Genomic DNA, 14,889 nt, shown 5'->3' with positions numbered 1-14,889 from the left:
ATATGTATAATATATAATATTCTAAATTTATATACATATATATATAAATTCAAAATATAGTTATATTCCAAATATATATTTTGACCTAACATAGGACAACGAAAAATAATTTCTTCAAAAAACTGTCTATTAGTGCTATTACTGTAATTTCCAAGAGCTTAAGCAGAACAGTATAAATAGCATAGCTTAATTTGGGTCTACTTAAGGTTAAGCGACCACCCTGCTTATTGTCACCTCCTCTGTGTTCATGTTCTGAAAGAGAGGCTCTCATTAGGACACTTGCTACCATCTCCTGTTGAGAAGAATTTCTCAAATGTCACCTCAGAGGTGGTTTGTTTGCTTCATATCTGGCCAATATGTGGTTGCTTTAAGCCCATGACTAGGTCATAATCCAACCTGTGTAATCAAATAGGTACTTTTATTTACTTAAACATGAAGCATTTTCAATAGCAAAGTATTCAGCAAAGAATTAGAGAGTCACCGCCACTTTCATGAGTCACCAATGCTTCTTCCACCATGGAATTAATCCTAAGTAGCTCAGAAGCCATGACTGATGGTGAGTGGTTATCACAATGATGATGATGATGTAGTAGTGGTGGTGATTTTATCACTAAAATTTCTCTTTCTGCCAGATTCTGTTTTAGGTGTTTTATTATTTTATAATTTAATCTTCAAAACAACCCTACCAAGTTAGTTTTACTAGCCTTTTTAATGGACATGGAAAATAAGCCCAGAGGGGTTAAATATGTTCTTCAATTCTACAAAATTGGTAAATACCAAAGAAGGTAGAATGATAATGCCATCAAAAGCCTAGTTCTAAAAGCACCTTAGCTTTGATGATGGGCTTTGGTATTCTCATTAGTTGTTTTCCCAAGTACTTCAGACCTTCCTCAGGGATCCTTTTTAGGAAGCACAGCATCCAGAATCCAAAAAAAGGATTACATCCTCCAGACAGATGGATTTCCATAAATCCCATAGGGAAAGCTATGATTCTAAATCTATTCTGCTTCTGATATGTGGATGAGTGGCTTTTGCCATTTGTTCATACGAAATATTTCAACACAGACTATATACCCACTAGACTATACCCACTATAAGGATATTGGGTTTGGGGTTCTTTTCTTTAATGAAAGTAATATCTATTTATCACTTTTGCTAGAAGAATGCATAACTGCTCCCTACCTTCCTTGCTCAGAATTTTAAACTTTCTATTTAATTAAAATGATTACTTCTCTCTGGGAAGCTTAGTTTTTATGGCTTTTGTCTAGGATTTTATTCCCCTGAAATCACAGACAGGAGACTTTTGAGAATTACCTCCTATCAGGGCCAGTTTTCTCCAACATGTGTTTCTAGAACTATTGAAATCACTATCTCTATCACTTCTTGTGTCTTAGTGAGACTTCATCTCCCAACAATAAATGTAATATTTAATATAATATTAAAGATGATATAATCTTTAATATTGTAGATTGTATGCCAGAGTGAGATCTGGCAATAATGGTGCCATCCAAAAAATCCAAAAAATCTGAAGAGAAGTATTAGACTTATCTCACTGTACCAGTAATGGAAGTTTTTGCTGATTGAAAAATGACTTATGCTCACAGGTACCATATTATATATTTTATTAAATAATCATAAATTTTATTATGCAACAGACCTACAGTTCCTTGTGTACTATAGCTAAATAAATCACTAATTTGACTATTTATTTATTGTTTTACTCAGGAAAGTGGTACCTGAAAAAGATGTAAGCTATTAATTGTCACAAAATTCATACCTTTAGTAGTAGGATTATTTATAGACATTTATGTCATTGCAAAGATTCCAAAGCAGAAGGGAATTCTAGGAGTAATAAGTTGTGTTTAGAGAGGAGGGAACTCTCTAAAGAAATTAGACAGAGATTTGACATTGCTTTACTCCTTGAGGGCATTATAAGTTCCCCAAACTACAAAACTGAGAATCTGAATTTAGATCCTTGCCAGTGTTCAATTCTGGTAGACAAAGATTGATTTTATAGGAGAAAGAGTCCTGGTAAACACTTCTGAGTTTTATTTGTAAGTACAAAAGTCTGAGCTCTAGAAGCCAGGCTGAACAAGAAATGGACCAATCATCTTAGGTACTGAAACTGAGTTTTGAATCACTTAATTCCTAATTGGATTGAGGTAATCTGCTAACAGCAGTCAACAAATTCTATTTAGAGAAAGATGCATTTATACAGGAATGTAAAACTATTCTATGTTTTTTTTAAAAATATAATTATGGCCTAGAAGTCTATTAAAAGTTATTAGGCATATGATGAGACAAACCATGAATAAAACTGAGAGATTCTCAGGAAATGTAGATAATGGAGTTATCACACACAGACTTTAAGATAAAAATACCAATGTATTAAATGTATTAAGACATAATATTGAGAATTTTAACATTGGCATCCAAAGCATAATCAAATGGAAATTATAAAACTAAAAAACACTGTTGGTTAAATTCAAAGCTTATGGATGTGTTGGCAAGTTGTTTAAATAGAGCTGAAGAGAAAATTAGTAAGCTGGAGGAAAGATTAGAAGAAAATATCTAGATGGATGTACTGAGAGACAAAAGGAGAGGAAATACAAACAAGTAGCATAGGAGATATATGGAATATGGTGAGAGAATTTGATATATGTGAAATTGGGGTCTCAAAAATAGAGGGGAGAGAAAATAGGACTGAGAAAATAAAAAACAATTCATTTCACACTGACAATTGTTAAGGTATAGAATCAATAAGTGTAACAACCCAGGCAGGAAAATTGTCAATAAAACTACAAGATAGAATGTCATAGTAAAATGATAAAAAGCAAAGCAAATTAAAGCAACTAGCAAAACAAAGAAAAACAAAGAGAATATCTTAGAAGCAAGCAACCTTAATACTAAAAGCAGTCTTCTCAATAGAAAGAAAAAAAGTTAGACAAAGACAAAGGAATGACCTCTTTAATGGGCTGAAAAATTAACTACTAACACAATTGTCTATCCAGGAGAAGTTCAAAAACAAAGAAATAAAAGAAAAAGATGAGAAAACAAACACTACAAAACAGACATTGATGAATTTCTATCATCTTCCAACTTGTACTATGTGTAATACAAAAACATATTTTTCAGGTAGAATGAAAAATAACTTAGGTAGAACTTTGAAGATGCAGGAAAGAATAAAGGGCAATGTAAGGGGAAAGATTTTGCATAATAAAACAATAAACAATAAAATAATGTTTTCTCGCACTTGAAAAGAACACATTTAAAATATTGCAACAATAGCATATATATAGAGGAAAAGTGTTCTCCAGTCCTTGCATTGGCTTTACAAAATATCTCTAGAGCATGACTCAAATGATAATGAAAAAGTATATAAAAAATAAGCTAAAAAGTGTAAAAGTAGAATGACTAATATTAAAAATCAACCCAAGGTAGTGAAGAAAGGACAGAACAAATAGAAAACAAATAAAAGAATGAGGAGTTTTAGCTTGTATGTTCATTATTTGTAATAAAGGAAAATACAGTGAACATTTCAATTAAATAAACAAAGATTACAAGCCATATGTAAAAGGGGAAAATATAAAGCCCACTCATATTCTGCTTAAGAGACACACCTGAAATATAAGTCTGAGAGTGAAGAGATAGAAGAAGATATACCATACAAACACTAACCAAAAGAAAACAGGCATAGTAAGTTCATCAACATTAACAGTAAATTGATGTAGGAGAAATAAGACTTTAAGACACAGGGCTTTACTAGAGACGTAGAAGGATATTTCATGATAAGAAAAAAAATCAATTCATTGTAAATATATGACAATTATAAACCTGTAGTGATGAATAATGTAATCCCTCACTATGTGAAATATAGAAAATTAAAAGCAGAAATAGCCAAATCTACAGAGTAGGAAATATAGCAAAGTTCTGCCAGTATCTATATAAATAGAAGTAAAAATAATCAAAAAACATTTAGAAGATCTGAATAATACAGTTGTCAAATTTGATCTAATTGAAATACATAGAACTCTGTATCCAAGAATTAGAAAATTATGTTCTTTGCAACAGTAAATGGAATATTTACCAAAACTATCAAATTCTGAGCCAAAGTCCAAGTCTCATCAAATGTCAAAGAACTGATATCATAGAGTATATTGTCTGACCACAGTGGAATTGTGCTACAAATAAATAAGTGCCCAAATTAGGGGCATTAAGCAGTATATTTCTAAATATCATGGGTCAAGGAATAAATCCCAATAAAAGAAATACTTTTGAACTGAATGATAACAGCACAGCTTATCAAAATTTGTGTGTCTAAGCTTGAACTGTGATTAGAGAAAATAAAAACTAAAACTCCTAAACTAAAGAAATAAATGTAAGCTTGAGAATTTTTCACCTGAGTATTCATCCACCTCAAGAATTTTAGAAAATGACAATAAATTAAATATATATTAGATAGGCACTAGATCAAAATGGAGAAGAATAATTTTTATAAAACCAAAATTATAACAGGAAGAATCACAAATTCAAATGTTTATTTCTTGAAAATAGTAAGAAAATTGATAAACCAATGTTGATATGAGACAGTTGAGGAAGAGAGAGAGAGAGAGGATATAACTGCATATCTGATGACTATAAAAACAGCATTATTAACCTCCTAGGTGTTACAGAAAATCTTTGGATAAAATTGACAAACTCCAGAATAGACAACATTTACCAAAAATGGCATAAAAACCTGAAATGCTGAATAGTCTTACATTTAGTGAAGAAATTGAATTGCTATTTAAATTGTCCCCAATGCAAACTCCAATTCATATAGCTTAACTTTCGAATTTTTGAAATATTTAAAATATGAATAATACTAATATTGCAACAAATATTTACATTTTCAGAAAGGAATTTTCATGACTTATTCTAAAAAGTCAATATAACTTTTATAAACTACCAAAAAGGATTTTGCAAGACAGTAAATGTCAGCTGTACTCATAAACATAGATGCAATAAAATACAATGTTTTAACAAAACAAATCTCAAAATGTATCAGATAATGGATCAAGAAAAAATAGGGCTTATTTAAGGAATTCCAGGTTGTTTTAACATTCAAAAATTCATCATTGCAATTCACCAAATTGAGAGTAAAAGAGAAAAATTATGTAATATTTTAATAAATTCTAAAAAGGTCATTTGATATTATTTAACACTATGATTTTTTTTTAAATTACCAAAATAAAAAGATGAAAATTTACTTTAGTTAAAAATATTTTCCTTCAAATCCTACAGAAATATAATGATTAAAAGTAGTCTATACAGTGGACTACTGAGTGGCCACAAGAAGAGACAAAGTTGTGAGGCATGCAACTAGATTAATAAACCTTAAGAGCTGTATGTTGAATGGTATGTCAGGAACAAAAAGACAAATATTATCATGCCTCAATCATATGGACTAACTATAATATACAAATTTGGTGAACTAAAGTTGCGAGCATGGTTTATCAGGTTGGGGCTAGTAAAAGAGTCCTAGATTATAAGATCTTACAGCAGTCACATATATGCAGGGGGTGTGACTGCTAATTCTAAATTCTGAGATACTGAGTTGTTTGTATATAACTTGATCTTTCCCGGAAACTTCGAGTATTTATGTGACACCTCAGACTCTGAGTTAGAGCTCTGAAGCTATGAAAGTCAGCACTACCCCAAACAGAACTGTTTAAAAAGTTGAAAAAGTGATCAGACACTGAATAGACATGAATGAAGCTGATGTGGATGGGACTAAGGTATATCAGAAGACTGGGTAAAGGATGATATCATACCATGTTTCAAAACTTCAACTTCCGTGTGAAACTAAAAGGAGAGATGTTTATTTGGTGCAAAATTTATATTTTGTGTAATGCATTTCCTAATTTGTATGGTCAGTTTAGTTAACTCCATGAGTACATGGACTCTTGAATAGGGCATGAGATTTTGTTGGTTTGTTCAGGTTAGTGTGATACCCTGCTAAATCCCAGAGTGATTTGGACAATGAATAGAGAAGTATTTGCAAATTCCCCTTGGGGGAATGGGGAGAAAGGAGGCAATATTAAACTTCCCCATTTGGAGAATTTCTGATATTCTAGCAAGTACAGGGGACAACCAATTCAACAGGCCGAGCCCTTGATCTTGGGGGTTGCCCCTATGAAACTTATTCCTGCGAAAGATAGACTAAGCCTACTTAAAATTAGGCCTATGAGTCACACCCCAGAGAACCCCTTTTGTTGCTCAGATGTGGCCTCTCTCTCTAAGCTGACCAGAAAGTGAACTCACTGCCCTTCCTCTCTATGTGGGACATGACTCCCAGGGGTGTAAAGCTGCCTGGCAACGTGGGACAGAGATCTTTCTTGAGAAAACTTTCTTGAACAAAACGGGGAAGAGAGAAATGAGACAAAATAAAGTATCAGTGGCTGAGAGATTTCAAACAGAGTTGAGAAGTTATCCTGGAGGTTATTCTTATGCATTATATAGATATCCCCTTTTTAGTTTATGGTGTATTGGAGGGAAGTGCCTGAACTATAGAGTTGTGTTCCAATAGCCTTGTTTCTTGAAGATGACTGTATTAATGATATAGCTTTTACAGTGTGACTGTGATTGTGAAAACCTTGTGTCTGATGTACCTTTTAATTAGGGTATGGACAGATGAATAAAAAATATGGATAAAAAATTAACAAATAGGGGTAACAAAGGTGAAAATAAATTGGATAGATGGAAATAATAGTGGTCAGTGAAAGGGAGGGGTAAGGGGTATGGCATGTATGGATTTTTTCTTTTTTCTTGATTTTTCTGAAGTGATGCAAATGTTCAAAAAAATGATCATGGTGATGAATACAAAACTATGTGATGATATTGTGAGCCATTGATTGTATACCATGTATGGAATGTTTGTATATTATTTTATTAATACAAATTTTTTTTAAGTTAAAAGATAAGCAAATATATCTATTATCATCCTTCTAGTAACTTGAACTGAAGGGAGTGCAATAAACCAACAATACATAACGAAAACATATAAACAAACAATAATATAAGGCTTAGAAAGGAAAAGATAATGTGATTGAGTTTACAGGAAATATGAAGGAATTTAGAGTAAGTTATTAGAAATAATGAGATTTTTAGAAATATATCTCTATAAATGTGGATATCCAAAAATTAATGATATGTTATATACTAGCAATAAAATAGAAATTAAATTAACAAAATTTTTTTTACAATGTGTCAAAATCAGCAATTATATAATTATAAATCTATTGGAAAATGTGAAAAACCTGTAAGTGGAAAAATTATAAATATATATCAACCATTATAACATTATATATACATAGATAGATATATATATGTACATGAATCTATATTTGCAACAGATCACCAATAGCTGAGGGTTTCTGTCCTGATATATAAAGAGTGACAACCCTTAGCAAAATGGTGAGAAACCTGAACAAGGAGTGACTTTGGAGAAATATCTAATTGACCAAAAATCATGAAAAATTACTCAATCTGAAGATTATTTATAAAATGTTTTGGCAAGAATTTGTAGAAACTGGAAGACTCATAGTCTGTTTATATGAGTATCTATTGGTAAAACCATTTTGTAAAGTATTTGGCATTAGCTACTGAAGTTAAACTCCTTTATTATTCAGAACTTTTACTACTAAGTAAATACTTGATATATACCTGCTAGAAATGTGTATACATTTGCACAAAAATTGCACAAAGATGCCACAACAGCATTATCTGTAATTGACCAAAGCTGGAATAATATAAATGTTAATTAGCAATGGAATAGATGAAATAATATACATAAATGGAATTCTACACTGCAATGAAAACAAATGAACATATGCCATACACAGAACAAGTTAATCTATCTCTACTTAATATTGAGTGAAAGGAGCAACACACTATGCACAAACATATGCACATATGCAGATAATATTAGATAGATAGTATATAGATAGATGGAAACATGGATACAGATTTAAAGTGCAAAAATCCACATAGATGAGGTTCAAAACACTATACTATTCTATAGTTCTAGAAATCAGGCCACTAGTTATTTTTGGAATGGAGGAAGAGAAAAGTATTAAAAGGGGACATGAGGAGGCTTTTTGGCATGCTGGGCCTTTTTTATTTAGTGACCTGGAATGTGGTTAAACATGCTTTCGTATGTAATAAATCATACAGCTGAATGATAAATGCACTTAACCACTCTTGCAATCTCTGTCTTTTAATTGGTGTATTTAGACCATCCACAACTAACGTGAATATTGATATAGTTAAATTAATATCTACCATGTTTATAACTGTTTTCTATCCATAGAATTTATTTCTTTTTCTCCTCTTTTTTTTTTTTTTGCCTTTAAGAAGGAAGCACATTGACATTGGGCAGGCAGCTAGTAAGATCTTCCTTAGTCATTATACCACTATTCAGAAAAAAATATTTGTGGCAAAATGACTTCCAAGTTCCTTTCCATGATAATAGTAAGGTCTCTTCTCCTCTTCCCTCTTCCTCAGCTTCTCTCACTTTCCAAGGCAGGAAAATAGTGACTCAGGAAATCCAGAGGGTGAAGGCTGGGGTTTAGAGAAGTGGTTGGTAGGGTCTTTCCTACATACTATCTGAATGCAGTGTCACTTCTAGCTCTTGAGATTGCTTTGTTTTCTTTCATTTTTATTATAATTGCCTGGTAATATATCTATCAATTCTTTTCTATCCATCTGTTCTAGTTCGCTAGCTGCCAGAATGCAATATACCAGAAACAGAGTGGCTTTTAAAAAGGGGAATTTAATACGTTGCTAGTTTATAGTTCTAAGGCAATGAAATTGTCCAAATTAAACAAGTCTATAGAAATGTCCAGTCTTAGGCATCCAGGGAAAGATGTCTTGGTTTAAGAAGGCTGATGACATTCAGTGCTACTCTCTCAGCTGGAAGGGCACATGCGAACATGGCGGCATCTGCTGGCTTTCTTTCCAGGCCTCACACTTCATGAAGCTCCCTGGGAAGCATTCTTCATCTTCATCTCCAAAGGTCGCTGGCTAATGGACTCTGTGGTTCTCTCATCCTTCTGTCGTGGTTCTGCAGCTCTCTCCTCATTCCCAAAAGGAACTCTCTCTAAAATGTCTCCTCTTTATAGGATTCCAGTAAAATAATCAAGACCCACATAGAATGGGTGGAGATGTATCTCCATCTAATCAAGTTTAAGACCCACAATTGATTGAATCACATCTGTGTGGAGATAACCTAATCAAGCTTCCAACCTATAGTGCTTAACAGAGATTAGAAGAAACCGTTGCTCCTATGATATTGAATAGGATTAAAACATGGCTTTTCTAGGGTACATAAATCCTTTCAAACCAGCACACCATCCATTTATCCATTATTCTCCCCCTCTTGCTTACTTCTGTATCTTTAGCTCGTAACAGTGCCTGACATATATCCTTAATATTTACTGAATAAATGAATAAAGGAGGAAGCTTCCAAAGAGCTCTGGGAGGCTCTTAGAGATCAGTGTTCTTAGTCATTGCACTTCATCCTTGCTTTTTTTCCCCTTTTTTGTGCAGAATCTGAGTGGCTCCAACTACTCCAGTTCATTCCCAACATCTGTTGTTTTTAACCTAGATCATCTCTTCCTTCCTGTGGAATGCAAGGGGTTATCTGGTGTTATCCTAGATTCTAAATGAAGCAACATGATTGGAAGCTTTCTAAGGATTTTGCATTGTTAGTTAATGCAGAAATTGTATGGGGAATAAAATGACTGTATAAGATATCTCTACTTTTCTTGTTTTCACTTATGTACTGTTTGTATTTTTCAGAATCCAACTACTGAATTGGATTCAGATGCTGGGGAAAAAATTTATGTGCAACTGATTTATCTGGGAAGCGATCCCAGAACACACCTACAGGGAGTGGGGGAAGGAAGATTGAGAAAGGAAGTCAGTCAGTAAGGGAGAAGTAATTTAACAATCAGTTACCAATGAGGGGAAACTAGAGCTTCCTTCCCCAAGTGGGTTCTGGGTGAGTCATGGTGTTTTCCCTCTTGTGGTTTTATTTTCCCAATATCTTTAATTGATCATTGTCTGATGGTTACTGGGGTGGTAATTCACTGGCACTTCTATCCCTTCCCTGTGACATTGGCAGAGTAGTTTCTGGCCACCAGAAGAAGTCTCAGTGGAAGTTGAAATCGGCTTTTATACAGCAGTGAGGCATGAGGGATATGGGCAAGTTTCTGACAGTTTTTGCTACAGATCCAGTAATAGGGTTGCAATATTCAGCAAAGAGAAATACATTATGCCTCATTAAAATTGAACTTCAGATATGCATCACATATGCAACTATGTTATGATATTGTGAATTACTGATTATATATGTAGAACGGAATGATCATATGTTAATAATGTTTGTGTTTGTTATATTTTTTTAAAAATTAAAAATTAATAAAAAATTTTATAAAAAATTGAATTTCAGATAAAAAACAATTGTTAGAATGAATGTACCCCAGATATTGCATATTTTAGTATAGATATGTCCATGTAATATTTGGGACAAATGTATGCTAACAATTATTGCTTGATTTTCTGAAGTTCATTTTAAATGGGGCATATGTAATTTTTATTTGCCAAATATGGCAATCCTATTAGAGGGTCTGAAGAAAAAAAGTTTTTTTTTTCTTCTAAATCTGAAATTTAGGTTGATATTTAGAGGTTGATATTTTTCTCCTAAATCTGAAATTTAGGTTGATATTTAGAGGCTTGTATATTTCATATATATATAGAGAGAGGCTTATATATGTTTTTCTGGCACTTCTACTGTATAAAGATGAAGGGTTTTACACAGAAACGCGTATGGTAGGATCTGGATACAGAAAGGACTGTAAATAAATTCCTTTTTTCAACTGCATTTTTTAACCTTTTTTATTGAATAATATAACATATATACAAAGCAAAGAAGGAAAAAAAAGGAATAATCTTCAAAGTACACTTCAAAAAGTAGTTACAAAATAGATCCCAGAGTTTGTCATGGATTACCATTCCACTCTCTCAGATCTTTCCTTCTAGCTGCTCCACTGGAGTCAAGAAGGAACATGAATATAGTGATTCAGCAGCCATATTGTTAGATTCAGGCACTCTTGGACATCTCCCTAGGGGGACTGGGGCGGTGAGTGCTGATGCTTCCAAGCAGAAGACCATGATCTGGACTGAGCTGGCTGTGAAGGGAAGGAGGGTTGAAACCTCATGTAGGGTCTGGTGGAGAGAGGGCAGTGGCTTCAGGGTTTCCTTAGTCTTTCAACAACTTGCCGAAATAGATCTTCCCTGGACAGAGAAAAGAAATGGAATTTGTGGGAGTGGTACAGCAGCTGATGAAAGTGGTCAGGAGAAAGGCAGGGAAACTGTAATAGGTGTCTTGTAGTTGATGGTGGTGTTAGGGATTTCCCATGCTGACCTTCGAGAAGGTTTCTTCCTATTTAGGGATTTAGGGTCTGATAGAGGTCAGGGTCTGTGTACATAAAGCTTTCACTTCTTCACAGTGCTTTCTCATAAATGAGTGCTGATGTGAATGGTACAGGTGAGATGGTGTAGGGCTTTGTTTTGGAGAGGATAAAACCAGAGTTGTTTAACTTTACTGATGCATTTCACAATCTTACAACAGATGGGGCATTTGCTACTATCTTGTCAAGTGGTTCCAAATCTTGACTGTATATGAAATTCCTGTGGTACTTGTTTTTAACATAGAGATGCCCAGGCCACACCCTGGACCTACTGACTCAAAATTTAGGGGACTGGAGTCTGAGTATCTGCATTTCTTAAAAAAAAACCCTTGTAAGTGATTCTTAGGCTCAGACCAAATCAGTTATCTTATCTGATTCCTTTATTCTGCATGTGAGCAGAGAGTCCCTAAATTACAGCAGCCCGAAAGTATGGATAGAATTACAAATTTAAATTTTATTGGCACTTGTCCCTCTTCTCACTTGAGATCTCTTTTTGTTGAGAATTTCCCTGAAGTCTTCATTTGTTGTCCCCACAGGGTATCTCACAGGAATGCACAGACATGTCAAGGCACATGTCATGTAGTGTTCCTTGGACACTGTGACTCCCAGGACACCCTGCCTGCTCTGGCTGCCTGCCTTCCAGGATCCCAGTCTCCCCCAACAGTGAAGTCTCCCGCCACCTCCTGGCTCTGAGAACCAGAGTCTTCCAAGGTTTGAGATGGGCTTGAAAATGTAGGAACGATGCCCTTCTTTTGTAAATTTTATTGAAGGTGAGCCTCCGTAGTGGAAAGAGATGCAGATGAAAAAAAAAACTAAGGGCGAGAGAGTATGTGGGGCTGGCAGCAAATGGGCTACTCCCTCTATTCCAAGTTGATTATTGATGTATATAAAAGAGCCTTCTTTTACCTCCTACTATGTACCTCAAATGGGCCAGGCTGGTTTAGCATGTTTGCCTACCCTGTCAATTTTTGATACTAAATTAAAACCCATGAAAGTGTCAACTGCAAGGATCATCAGCATGAAAATTGTACTTTTCCTAAAAGTCCCAGATCTAAGTTCTGACTCAGTCCCACAGTCTTTGCTCCCAGTCCAGTGCCAAAGACAAGTTTAGCAAATAAAGAAACAAAATAGTCCTACACAAGCTCTAAAAATAGTCCTATACTGGAGCAGAAAGAGGACACGTTCTTTTGGAGATGTGAGAGGTAGTGCTTGGAAGCCTTTGGTATTTGGGAGGCAGGTAGCATGTTCACCCACCTTCAAGTGATCTTTTTCAAATCTTTATCTTGGTTGAAAAGCTGGAGCCTGTTCTTAGAGTACTACTAAGACTATGATGTGAGCTTTTGGTTTCATTTTAAGAGTCAAGGGGATAAAAAAAAGAGGCGAAGGATGTCACAAGAGTGGGTTAAGTGCAGTGACAATGTCTGATTTATTTTTAATAACTTCACTCTGGCTGTGGACAGTAGATTGAAGAAGGCCAAGAGGGAAAGCAGGGAGGTGACCAGTGGTCTCGGTGAGCCCCTCGCCACCGGGTGGAAAGGTGATTTAGATGAGCTTAGGGATCCACATACTCTTTCTGTCCTAGCGTGCAAGCCAGGCTGTGTCAGATTTGAGAAGGTCCCCAGGCTGCAGGAATAGAACACTCCCTTAGCTGATCAGCTTTCAGGCAATCACTTGCCTCTGAAAATGTGTTTTTTTTTGTTTGTTTTTTTTTTTGAGAAATTTCTATTTATATTTTTTAAACAGGGAAAACAATTGAAGAACAAAAGTTGATATGCCTATGGGCAAAGTAATAGGAAAGACAGTAAAAGTTCTTCAAATAATTACCCCAAATCAAAGACATCAATGGCTGCTCTTGTAAATATGTTTTATATTGTATAAATTATGTTAAAAGTTGAAATTTGAGAAAACATCTTTCATTGGGAAGGCCATATGTAATTTTCAGCCACATTAATGTATTGTCTCTCTGAAGCTCTAGGCAAGTATGACTGCAACCTTTAGTCTAATATGAGAGGCATTAGCCAGGTCAACTTATCAAGGAAATACATTGTATCGAGGAGCTGTCTCCTATGCTTGATATGCGTCTTCTTAGTAATATTAGACTGACATTGTTTAATAGCAGATATTATGGATTGAGTTCTGCATCTTCTTTCTGATTGCTAGAAAATTGGTAACTGCTGTCCAAGGAAAATGGATTCTAACCTTGAGTTTCTTCCAACCCTTCTGTGGAGATTTAAAAACTATTATAGAAAGCATTGTGCTGCAATACTCATCATGGGCTGTAATAGGACTAATTTCCATTTTACATCTGATCACGTGAATGCATCTATCTATGGATGACAAAATGGAAGTAAGGGCTCAACTGCCTACTCAGTGACAGACATACCCAGTTAGAGTACATGGTCCTAAGTGGATGCTTTCCCACTCAGGAGGCTTTCTGACTTTCACTTCGACCTTCTGCTGGTCTAGCCTTGTAGGGTCCTGGGATGCTTTTCTATGAGTTCACTTGCCACTAAGCACCTCGAAAGCTCAGGGTTCCAAATGCAAATGCCTGTTGTATTGGAGGTCAGTCAGGGGAGGGCTGATGTCTCATGGCCCTAGCAGAGATTTGTATTAGCACCTAATTGGCTCCATAATTTGCCAGTCTACACCTATCGAAGATTTTATTCCTTGCTGTATCCATTGATAACACCCTTATTAAGGTATCTCAGTTGTCTGTCACCACATTTCCCAGTAATTAGTTCCATTAATTGATTTCAGACTTAATGATCATGCACAATAAGTACTGACAATTTAAAACATTATGATTCTCTCACAATGCCCTGAGAAAGCCATTTCATCTCTCTGCACTTCAAACTCCTCCTCTGTAAAATGTGGATAATACCTACTTTTCAAAATTGTTGTGGAAATGAAATAAGTCAATATAGGGAAAGCACTTAGGACAGTGCCTGCCACCTAGTAACTTACTCAACAAATGGAAGCAAATGATATTGCTGTTGTTTAAATCGGGCTCCTGTGTTATAATTATCTTTCTTCCAAAGAGGATTTTGTGGCCAGAACGGTGCTCTCTGGGATGAAAATCAAATTCTGCCACCAGAAAGGCACTGGGCAACATTTCCAGGGTGGCAGCAAAGAGTGTCTTGTCTCTGCCCCGTTTGCCAGATAGTACATCTGTATCCCAGGTGGAGGGGCCTCCAGGACCTCATCTGTATCCCAGATGGAGAGGTCTCTATCTCATCTGTATCCCAGATGGAGGGACCTCCAGGACCTCCTCTGTATCCCAGGTGGATGGGTCTCCACCTCATCCGTGTCCCAGGTGGAGGGGTCTCCAGGACCTCATCTGTACCCCAGGTGGAGGGGCCTCCAGGACCTTATCTGT

General features: G+C 35.2%; 1 long non-coding RNA gene across 3 annotated transcripts in view; it reads left to right on the top strand.

Annotated features, from left to right (window-relative positions):
- The first annotated feature begins 407 nt into the window (after nucleotides 1-407).
- The window catches only part of LOC143653224 (uncharacterized), a 108,247-nt gene continuing 93,765 nt past the window's right edge, over nucleotides 408-14,889 (top strand). For 2 of the 3 annotated variants that reach the window (XR_013161173.1, XR_013161172.1), the window contains exons 1-2: nucleotides 411-556; nucleotides 12,050-12,283. This is a non-coding gene — a long non-coding RNA (uncharacterized LOC143653224). Of the gene's footprint in view, nucleotides 557-12,049; nucleotides 12,284-14,889 lie in introns of all 3 variants that reach the window. The other variant, XR_013161174.1, reaches the window with a different exon arrangement.

This window comes from Tamandua tetradactyla, chromosome 13 (genome assembly GCF_023851605.1).
Source record: "Tamandua tetradactyla isolate mTamTet1 chromosome 13, mTamTet1.pri, whole genome shotgun sequence".
Lineage (NCBI taxonomy): Eukaryota > Metazoa > Chordata > Mammalia > Pilosa > Myrmecophagidae > Tamandua > Tamandua tetradactyla.
This window is presented reverse-complemented; position numbering and strand designations above follow the sequence as displayed.